The sequence below is a fragment of the Netta rufina genome (genome assembly GCF_964035555.1).
Source record: "Netta rufina genome assembly, chromosome: 1".
NCBI lineage: Eukaryota > Metazoa > Chordata > Aves > Anseriformes > Anatidae > Netta > Netta rufina.
The window spans coordinates 162,960,522-162,972,242 of NC_140123.1; the positions used below are offsets into that span (position 1 = coordinate 162,960,522).

Below are 11,721 nucleotides of genomic sequence, written 5' to 3' on the forward strand. Positions count from 1 at the left end.
AAATAGTTTTGGAAAATCATCCTGTTTTCCAAGGGTCTTGGCTGAAGTCACTGTGATGTCTTTCACAGTGTTGGAAGTTCTGGACATCTCTGTTGAATAACAAGGGTTTCAGTGCCCACTTCCAGATAGCTTAAAGAAAGCTCTCTGTAGAATGAAGATGTTGAAATTTGGTCCCTAGAGTCTGATACATCTTCACTCTTGAAACACTATGCACAGACCAAGTTTATCCAAGCCTACCCACTCTCTGAACACATGAACTGGGCATTCTTTGCACTGGTGAAGAATAGGTTAAGGCCATATTTTAAAACACAGCTTCCTCTCCCCCTCCCCACCCAGCTGGAAGTACAAAGCACTGAACTATGTTACTGCATTCATATGGCATTCAGCACTTTTGAAGATTGAATTCCCCAGCTGTTTCTGACAGAGTGCTGTGAAAATAGGACAGAGAAATTCAACTGATCTTTATAGAAACAGCTTACTCTGGTAAGCAGAAAGAATGACTGCATAGCCTAAAGGTATTCACACTGAAGTAGACTGAGCTTCTCAACTCATTTTGCATGGGACACAAAACTGCCTTCATTGAAGAACAGGGTCAGATTTGACCTACCAACATAGGTTTGAAAGGGAGTGACAAAATGCATAAGTTCTGGTTTCCTCAGTAAAGCCTTCTTGTATGTGCTTTGCTTTATTCTGTCTAGCAGCATTGTACCAGGAAAGGCTTAAGCAGGTGAAAAAAAAATACAGAGATTTCCTTTTTTTTTCTCTGGTAGAAAATTAACTCCTCTGAAGTCTCCTGCGAGCATACAACCTTCTCCTGTGCATTGGGAGTCTCCGCAGCTGAGTATTTCCACGCCTTTGGCTCTGCAGAGCATTAAGTCGGATGGGGCGGACAGCTTTGTTGATGACATTGAGACGTTCATTGAGTTCTTCCAGCCTTTTCCTTATCGACTGGACTTCCCTCACAAGATTGTCTACAGCCGCAGACACGGGACGGAGACTACAGAAGAGTAACAGAAGAATAACTCAGTTTGGGGGCTGTTCCTGAGTATGCTAAATAAATTAACAGGCTACCAGGCCTTGTGTTGCCTGGGGAAGGAGACAGGAGCTGAAAGAGCTGGAAGCAGTTGGCTAATAGATGCTTACAAAACACTCATGTAAGACACCCCTTTCTGAGCCCATCAGAAAACCATGAACTACAGGACCAGTGTGTGCAACACGCTCTTTTCATTTCTGCCGGAGCACAGCTGGCTCGGTGCAGGTTGACAGCTGATTTATGAGCTCCCATAAGCACTTCACAGCCCTGCTGCTTTCAGGAAGGAGATGAAAACCATCCTGCTTTGCTGGAACCAGTGGGGCTGAGCAGCCAAGAGCAGCAATGTGCAGGAAATCCTGTGGGGACTTCCTGATGAATGGCAGGCTGCCTGTCACAGTGCAGATGGGATTGCAGAGCCCCCTCACTAGTTTCTGCAGTCTGTAACTCTCCCCAAGCTCAGGAGGGGACAGCTGAGTTTTTCAACAGGATTTAGCAAGGTGAGGGCTGCACTGATGCACTGGCATGCCTGGGAGTAGCCCTGGCCCTTCCTTTGGAAGGCTTTCTCTCAGTCTCCCTTTGGGTCTTACCAAGCTCTGACCATCATTCCAATCTCATGTGATATTAATAAGTATTCATCAGACTCACTGTTAACCAGGAACAGAAATGGAGGCTGGGCCACTGATTCCCACAGGCTACTGCCAATACTCAACACTTAAAGTGGACCAGCCTGTGTCCTTACCAGCAAGCACTCACTTCAAAGCACTATGTGGGAAAAGTGACTGAATAGTCTCATTACCTCTCCCTGCACAACAGTTAAGGAGTCAAAGAAAGATCTAAAAAGTCCTTAGATCTCTCTAAGTTAGATCTTTCCAAATATATGACTTAATGTCTGCCCTGAAAATCTTAGGCGCTGGTAAATTTCTGCACTGGGGGTATGAAAGTTGTGATCAGTTCTGTGCTAATAACATCCCCCATGCAGGTGGGGAGAAATCTACTTGATGACAAAGACCAGCATATAATCTATGTACCATATCCTCCTTAAACCCTAATTTGATAATGTGTGACTTTCTCATTAGTGTCATTTTATGCTTCTAGCCTTTCCTTTTCAACTGTCTCAATGCACAGCAGTTGTGGAGAGATTGTTTTGGGTGGTGTTTTTTTTTGTTTTGTTTTGTTTTGTTTTGTTTTGTTTGTTTTGGTTTGGTTTTGTGTTTTTTTTTTGTGTATTTTTTTTTTTTTTTGTGCATGTGTGTGTGTGGTTGGTTTTTTGTTTCTTTTTGTTGTTGTTGTTTTTCTAAAGAGAAATCTGAGCTGTGGAAGAAAACCATTTGCTTTAGGAACAACTCTGGTTTAACAGATAGTAGTTTCTTGTAGTTCCTGTGTTCCCTTCTTCTCTCTATCTTCCTCTGTCTTTTCCACTCTGTTTTTGGAAATGTCAGATTAAAGTGACATTTGAGTGTGTTCAATAGGAAATATTTCCTGTAATGCTAAGGGGGAAATGTGAGGAGATGGACTAGAGAATAGCTTCCACTGCTTAGGTGTTACAGAGACTGAAATCAAAATATCACAGGCCAGCTCAGCTTCTTCTCCCTACCCTGCGGCCAAATCCATGTGTGGATTTGTAACACAATTCATCTTTTCCAGTCTGTTCTCACACTTCACAGAAGTGAAGTGTTGAGGACAGACTAAGTTTTCTTCAGGGTAATTCTTACAATACAATCATGGCAATTGGCAATTGTTCCCAATAAACAGTGAGCAGTATATTCAATTTACTAGGGTGCTCAGAGCTGCTAGCACAACAGATATCAAGAGTGGGATTCATCTCCCTGCAGTTGACCAATCTGAAAGTTAAAGAAGATGAATCCTGCTCAAGACAGGACACCCGGGGCAGGACTGAATCACACCTCCAGATAAAGGGAATTACCTGGAGATCTCCGGCAGTAAAGCGTTTGGGTTGTTCAGCAAGGTGTGTTTCATTTGCCAGAAGATGCTGTTTCCCCATTTCTCAAGTGTTTGAGTAATGCTGTTAATGCCTTCTATGTTGACCTTGTCAGCTAGGTTAGCAGGACATCCATGAAAGCGAGGAAAATAAATTTGACAGAACAAGAAAACATGAGCCAGTAGTCTTAGTTTAATTCCCCTCCTCTTCACCTCAGATGGGTTGCAATGAAAATATTCATTGCCAAATACCAAATATAAGGAGGATCTAAATTAAAAAGCAGATAACTCTCCCTCGCTATGTAATTCTCTGCCTCCTGCTGCCCAAGTTTTCTGCTGTCACTGAATGCCCCAGCTGATTATTTATAAAATCATTTTTCTCTCCAAAAATCTCAGCAGCTACCCAGGAATCAAGAAAGACGACTCATGAGTGAGCAGTGTGTGTCCCACTCCAAGGGGAAATAGGCAAATCTTCAGCCCTGAGTTAGCTAATGCCTCCCAGGTTGACCCACCACCACTTCTTACCGCCATCTCTGTAGTCCCATTTCTGATACTGGTCCAGAAAGTCCTCCTGGGATTTACAGCACGGTAAGAAGATGAAGAAGAGGAAAAGAGGAATAGCCAGCATAATGGTGGTTCGTAGGGCCTTGGACTTCCCTTTGCTCTGTGGAGACAGAAAATCTTGCTAACTGCTTTATTTCTCTTTCCCTTCTTCCTCCGTCTGCCGTCTATCACCCCAGCACCACCTTTCTCTCTGATGATGTATTTCTTTAAAATGTTTTAAAAGTTGCTCAGCTGAGCTTTTACAGAAGCACAGGGGCTTTTCTTTTTCACAAGTACAAAGTGCCTTACCTTTTTTTCAAGCCATTGAGTGGTACCAGAGATGCTTCCTCAACTGACAGCAGCTAGGAAAGCCACTGGGACAGGCTGCCCAGAGAGGCTGTGGAGTCTCCTTCTTTGGAGATATTCAAACCCACCTGGGGGGTCATGGGTAACATGGTCTAGGTTACCCTGCTTGAGCAGGGGGGTTGGAAAAGATGATCTCTGGAGGTCCCTTCTAACTTCAGCCATCCTGTGATTATGTGATTGTGTGAAAGTAGCTTTGCTTCATGTGTAGCCATGCTGGGATAGCACCTTTTAGCTATGAATGTTTTGTGAGTGTCAGGAGAAGGCACTAAGAGGTACAAAAACAGCTGCATCCCCACTTTGCAGTTAGGGAAAACAAGGTAAAAAGTAGTGAAGCAATTCATCAAGGATTTAATAGAGGCAAGAATAGGAAATTGTTCTCTTTGACTTGATCCACAACCCAGCTATATAACTGAGATGTCACCCAGTGATGAGCCTCAAAGGAAAAAAAAAAAAAAAAAAAAGAAAAAGCAACAAAGCAAACAAAATGAACATAATAAATAAATAAAAACACAAAGCCATGTGCTGTCTCCCCCATTAGCAGGGTGTGCTCCTCCTAAGCAAATCTGTAGAGTAGGCAAGGCAGGTAGATAAACTGATGTAACTGATGTGAGTGTTTACCTAAGATCCTCATTTTTTTTCAAGTTTACCATCATTTCCAAGCCAACAGAAGCCAACCCTCACTTACAGGTCCTCCTGGACAAGTACTCCCCTGAATGTAGGAGGATAGATTAGTCTCTCCAGAGTTTACTCATGCTAATTTTTTATTCTGTCTTAATTAAGTAGTCCTTCAGTGTTGAACCGGTTATTTTTATGTCATGGACAGCTGTTGTGGCAGAAACTGGCTGGAAATATCAATTATGCACATATTGCACACAACAAATGAAAAATATGTATTGCCAAGTTCATGAGTTCTAGTGATGATTTTTCAGTCATCCATAGACACAGTGATTGAGGGGCTCATGTGAGAAGTAGGCACATTGAGAAAACCCAAATTATTCCCCTGTTCATGTACATGCATCAGAAGTCTAAGACCTCACTGCAAAATACAAGAATGTTAAATTGCTTTTTTAGTATCATATAATCCTCATCTCCTAACCATCTGGGGAGAATTCAGCCACCTCGAAACCTACTAGGAGCTGTACCTGATAAAGCAGAACATAAATAAATCATTTTACTTTGTGCTGTTCTTACATTTAATTACTAGTGTATTTTAATTGAAATTGCATTTATTTTTCTGTATATTTAAAATAGCAGTATGGATGTAGCCATACTGATGGAAAATGTCATGCTACTTTAAAAATATTACTTTCCACCTGTCAGGATGTATTTTGTATTCTTCTAATTGCAGTGTTCATTTAAAGGAAAAAAATAAATTACCTCCTTCCTATCTCTCACATGCACACACCTCTTCTTCCCCCCCCTAACTCACCCAGAGCTGCCAGAATGCAGATCTCTAAGAAAGCTTGATGATATCACCAAGGCACATAATGAAACGGTCTCTACAGACACTCTTGAAACTATAACCATTGACACCAAAACTCCTCTGCCTCTCTGTCTTTCCAGATAAATATTCCTTGGATTATTTTTTTTTCGTTTGATGGCGATGCACTGCACATGCTTTTTCAATCTTCCTTGGTGGGAAAGGACTTCCCACACGCCAATGTCTCTAATTGAAAATGATTTTAAAATGCTGCCAACATCAAGGAGGCAGTGTGGCTTTCCAGCTCATTTTAAAACATCCTGAAGAGATTTTCCATTTCTTACCCTTTCCACGTACCACTTGTTTCAATACCCCAGGGCAGGGATATTTTGATCTTTATTTTTTTTATTAAAAGAAGGGTTGTGATAAGTTCCACCTGCATCTGGTACTGAAAATCCACCCTACTTGACCTCAAACCTTTTAAAGCATCACACATTCAAATGGATCACAAGACACACATGGTCTGTTTGCGAGGTCCCTCATGGACCAATTTCTTTGTATCTTTGCTCCCTGCATTCCTGAACGCCTGTTGTAATTTATTGTCATTATAAACATCAGGTTGTAATCATCTTTGAAAAGGGTTCCCATTTCTCAGATACTTACACAGAAATCAAGTATTCCTCCTTCTCTTAGGTGGAATTGTAGAAGGCAACTGGATCTTTACTAACAAGGTTTCTAGCAGAAAAAGTCTGTAGGGTCATCTGTAACAGGAACCAGATGCCTAGCCCATGGAAATTATGTCTTCAGATCTGTTGCAGTATTTCACTGGAAAACACTGTCAGGGTAGAAAGCAGATTCACAAACAGGGAAAACACACACATCTTTGGATGAAGCTCTTTTCTAAGTCCAGAGAATAACAATGATATAGTATCTTTGTTATTGCTACTACTAATTACAATAATATGGCATGCTCTCTGTCAGAAAATTGCATCATGTTCTGCCCTTGGAGCAGGGTAGGCGCAGTGATTCACTGCCTTCATCTGAAAGCAATGAAGACAGACGCACTCGTGTCATTATTACCCAATATTTTTTTCTTTTTCTGGCCTCTCAGTTCCTCACTGACATGATAAAAGAGCTCCGTGAGCTCAGTACCCTAAGCACAGCACAGCCAGGATCAGCAGTTGTACTATCCAAGCCTGAATCTCTGCCCCAAAGCAAAGGCATGCTGCCAGAATTTGAGCTCCCGTCCTTGTGTCCCTCTGCCGTTCACCCTTTCTGTTTCTGGCTGCTCCAGTACACTCCATTTCCAGTACTTATCCCTCCCTGCACAGAGCAGGGCAGGGAACACGACAGAGCACTGAGATTTCACTGGTACCTGCTCCAGATTTCAGCACCCATAGGGAAAGCAGGTGATGACTTGAGTTCCCCACTGCCCACGGCTTGTGTTGGCTGCTAGGGTATCAGGGAATTTTCTAGGTTACGCTCTCCTGGTGCCAGACACAGCTTCATTTCAGAGAGGAGTACATGCTGTCTTTGCTGCAGACGTGAGATGTTGCATTGTGATTCAGAGCTTGCCTGCCTATGTACAGCAAAGATTGAAACCTCTGCCTGCACTTCTAACTGCGCCGAGCACATACACTCTCCTGATGCCATGTGTGAGCATCCCAGAGTATCAGCTCAAGCCCATGCTTGCTTCAAGGTGAGGATTTTGTTGGTTAGAGGTAGCAGTCACTGTAGTGATACCTAAAATGAAGGATTTTTTTTGCTGCAATATTGGACTGGAAGTGAATTAGCTTTGTGGTTTGCATTTGAGACCCTTTCTACTCTCCTAATTTTCCCAAATTCCTTTCAAGCCACTTTAAAACTAAAGCTGACAAGTGATATTGGGTTTGAGGTTATTTGCAGAGGAATAAAATATACTTTTAAATGAATGAGGGAGTTTGATGTCAGGTAAATCATAAATGCATAAAATATAACTTGCACCCCAATGGTAATGGACATTTAAACAACAAAGTAAGCTTAAGGCTCTCAATTTTGTAAAGTATCTCAATATATAATAAAGATATTTTGCAGGCTGTTCGAATTTCTCTATTTTCATGTGAAACACTTCAAGGATATTTTAAGGTTATGTTACTTACACATACACAACTAAAATTTTATGTTTTATGTATAAAGTCAAGGAAGTTTTATGTTATAAATGAAAGAGTCTCACATAAAAATAAATAGAAAAAAATTAGTAGCTGCGCAATTTCTCAGTTAATGCCAGTTCTCCCAGAGCTCCCGGGCTGGGATCCTGAAAAGACTCTGAGCTGTGTAGAGGAGAAGGCTGCCAAGCCTGCGAGTCCAGAACAAAGAATGTGCAAGCCCTACTTGCGAAGCGGATGGCATTTGTTAGCTCTCTCAGCAGAAGAACAGGGTAATATAAACATTAGCATATGGTTGTAGGATTATGTAATGGTGCAAAGATCATGAAAAATGCCAAAAACGATTTAAAAATTGGAGCCTACAGTATTAACCCAGCCATGCTGGTACAGCTGGAATATCACCTGTTTCAAAAGTCCAAAAAGTTCAAAAGCTAGTAATCCCTTGTAATGTATTATTCCCCCGTTTATATGCATGTGGGTTAAATGCTGCACACACACATGCACACACACCTTTGGTTACACAGCAGTAACAATATCCTGACTTCTCCAAGCGTGAGGACATACTTGGGTTGACACCAGAGTAGTAGTAGTACTTTTGCATATAATTAAGAGTTAAATTGCTCATTTACTACCTGCATGTTCTGCGAAAGCAAAGCGCATCCAACTTCCTCAAACAGCCTGTCCATCCTGCTAAGCACAGGGGTCTCAGAGACAGCCCCAGTGACTGGCAGTCAGGGTGATGCTTTGCCAGTAAGCAGGCATCCCGATGCTGAAAAACAAAGCCATCCAGGTGCATAGCACACATCCACTGAAAATCATAGCATTAGTAAATGTTTGGAGGAGGTAATGTATACCTTCTGCCTCTTCTCCAGGTGTACGTGCTTTTTCAGGTTATGTCTTATCTCCACCTCTCTCCCAGCTAGAGCTCAGTGCTCCCTCCTAAGAAGTTTCCTCTCTCTTCCTGGACAGGTATACACAGACCTGGCACTCTACATGTCTGTCTGTCTGTCTGTCTGTCTCTAAGGATCTACTCACTCTTCCTTTCTCCCTTGTTCCTTCACTTTGGACACTATTCTCCAGAAATGTAGGTAGCAAGCCACCAGCCTCCAAGTCTATGCCACTCTGTACATGTTCCCTCCTCTCCTGGCTCTTCTCACAGGTGCCTTTAGAGTTCCTCAACCCAACAGGCTCTGCCCTAGGTGCCTGGATGTGTCTCATCCAGAGGAAGAAGGCAAGCATCCCTGGGAAAGAAGTCAGAGAAGAGCATACAAGCTTTACCTGCACTCTTGAGGACAGTCCTTCTGTGTTGATGCTTCCAAATCTCTGCCTCCTTGCTCCTCTTCTCCTCACCACCCCCTCTGCATTTCAGCTTGCAATGAGTGACGTGTCCCTCGTCATTTCCCTGCTCTCCGCATTTCCACAGCCTTTCCTTGGAGCCTCCTCCAGCTGCACCTCTCCTACCCCTCCCTCCCACTCCTGCAAGCTGGCCATCTCCCCCACACATGGCAGCCTCATGGGAAGGGAAGCCTCAACGATGGAGCCCCTTCTGAAAGCAGCCTTGCCCGTGAGGACACCCGTATCTCTTTGCCCCCGGTTCCTTCTGGGCAGCACTCAACCTCCCCGGCACAGCTGTCTGACTTCTCTGACTAGTCACAGTTTCCACTATGCACTGCTCCTCTCTGGCTGCTTGAACCCTCCAGCCATCCAGCCATGAATTTGCTCACCGCGTTGTTCCTGCCTTTTAACAAACATGCCAATTAATTCCCTGCTGATTAGTTCATTCCCGATGCTCTCTGCCAAATCTATTTCTGGTGGAATAAACAAGGAGGGATGAATCGGCGGCAGGGTTATTATATTTTTCCCTGCTCCCCCTCTCCCAGGTCTGTGCCTGCCAAAACAAACAGGCTCAGGTCTGGTCAGTGCTTGATAAAAAGTCTCCCAAAGAAATAAATGCAAGGTGTTAAAGGGATGATTTTTGTGGAGCAGGAGGTGGGACCCCGAGTCTGGTCCCGTCTCTGTGTCAGACGGACATTTTGCAGTGGTTTGAGGATGTGCAGCCACCACGGCGGTGGCCCTGAGCAGCACAATTGCAGCGCACCCAGGCTCATGACTGGACCTACCAAGGCACTGCTTGCAAGTGCCTTGGCCAAATCCGCATTCTTCCTGATATTACTTCTCCAGTATCAGCTGGCAGCAACACCCTCTCTGCTTCCTGATCAGTCTATTCTTATTTAACTCTGTTTTCCGCGGCCAAAACGTCTGCGCTCGGCAGTGAGAAAAAAGATCCTTTTCCATGGGGCAAAGGACCGTCCAGCTGCTTAGAATAAAAGCTGGCATCCAAAAATGAAGGAGCAAGAGGCTGTGTGTAAGTGTTACGGAGAGGCAGATCCCCAGCTGGAAGGGACTTGGCGATGCAGGTTTACCCAAGGTGAGGAGCCGATCAGCAGGAAAGCTTAGTGGCATCCTTCTCAGCACAGCCCATCAACATTGCTCACTACTAGCATTTAGCCAGCCATTTAATCCCAATCACAGCAGAGCTCCAGCCAGGACCACAGAAAGGGATATCTACATCTCTGACACCAGACAAGGACAGCTCAGACCGCTTCTGCCCACCCCCAGTCCCTCTGGCTCTGTTGCAAGGAAATTTCTGCCTGGTTTACAGAGCCTTGCCACTGAAGCAGCGGGACGCTCATTTGCAGAGTTATAAAACACCAATTTTCTAAAGCAGCCCACAATCTGAAGGCTTAGCATAGACCAGCCTCAGGAGGAACTGGAAAGCTATTTTGTCAGGGCTCAAACAAGCAAATAAAACGTCCAGGCAACAAGAAAATAACCCAAACAATCATCTGTCTCCAGCTGTTCCCTGTTTAGCACAGGGCAAACACAGTCCGGTCATGCTGCAGTTGTAGCTCCTTGAGAAGAGGAAATGAATTGCTCTGGGACAGGGTGGGATGGGGACACTGGATGCATGCAAGAAGCCCTCCAGGGTGTCCACATGGACACCAGGGCCCAGCTGAGCTCTGAATGACCCTGGTGGGAAACCCACACAGGCACATCAGGGCACCCTGAAACACCCCAAACCCAGCCTGTGCTGGGAAAGGGTGACAATGTCCTCCATGATGTCCTGGTCTCATGCTAGCAGCAGCTCTTGGGGTTTCTGGAGGGAAGGAGGACCCAAGGGAGCTCCAGCACTTCCTTTCTCTGCTGCCTGCCTTGTACCTTCCACATTTCCAGTGATGTGAAAGAGGAGTGCTGCCCAGCCCACCAGCACCCATGTGCCATCACTGCAACAAGCTAAGCAGAGATCAGAAATATTGTTAATACAACCAAGCAACAAGAAACACTTCCCCATTATTATTTTTTTTTTGGCACATCTCTATGACTGTGTTGTAAGCAACCGCAGAGCGTTTAATTTGATCTCCTCTCTGAGGACTGCCACTTTCAGTTGTTTTTCTAAACACAAGCAGCCTCAGTCTGAAGCTTGCTTATGACATACAAATGGGCTGCTGCATGTCTGTCTGGGGGTCTCTCAGGCCACAGAAAAGCTCCAAGACAGTTAAATCCCTCTGGCAAGAGCAACACCTGCAGAAACATTTGCGTTTTTCTCCTTTGTCCCTGGTCCAGCCTGCAGCCTTTGGGCAGGTGCAGATTCAGCAAGCTGAGGGCAAAAGGGGCTCGGATCCCTCCTTCCTGAGGTCTGACAGCCACAGCAAGCTCCCACATCAGTGCTCTGGGCATGGGCACCTGCAGCAGCGCTCAGACCTCCCATGCCAAGGCCAGGTGTTTGCACAGGGAGTCCTGGCTCTCAGAGGATGCCTCAAAGACCAACGGGGGCCACAGGTCTGGCTCTGCAAGCCTGCAAAGCACTTCAGAGCATGGATTAACCAGGTGTTATCTAGCCAGGATGGTTAGAAGGAAGAGGGTGACTCCCAAGGGTGCCTCAAGATGTTTCACATCAGAAACACCCACCATTTCTGGCCCCATGGCCGCACACAGGCACACCACACAGCCGTGGGGCTCCACAAATTAGACATCTGCAGAGCTGCAGCTATCTTTTGGCCTCTTGTTTGTGCTGAGGAGGATTCAGGGCTGGAACTGGTTTAAATGCCTGGGCTCATTGAAAAATCTGTGCACATCTGCACTGCTTAAACTTGCCTGAAATACTCTTGCTGTAGGTACCAGAAAAAGTGGAGTGTTTTGCACCTGCTAGGAATGTTATTGCCACTTTTCCTGTTTCTTGCTTTTATTATTTCTTCCTGTTAGCTTTCACTGCTTGA

At 44.7% G+C, this 11,721-nt stretch overlaps 1 long non-coding RNA gene across 1 annotated transcript; it reads right to left on the reverse strand.

The window, feature by feature from the left end:
• Positions 1-530: 530 nt before the first annotated feature.
• Positions 531-8,849, reverse strand: LOC311219888. The gene is made up of 5 exons (XR_014619201.1): positions 8,723-8,849; positions 5,964-6,135; positions 3,497-3,635; positions 2,958-3,087; positions 531-997 (listed from the first exon to the last, which is right to left on the reverse strand). It is a non-coding gene; the product is annotated as an uncharacterized lncRNA (long non-coding RNA).
• Positions 8,850-11,721: the final 2,872 nt, after the last annotated feature.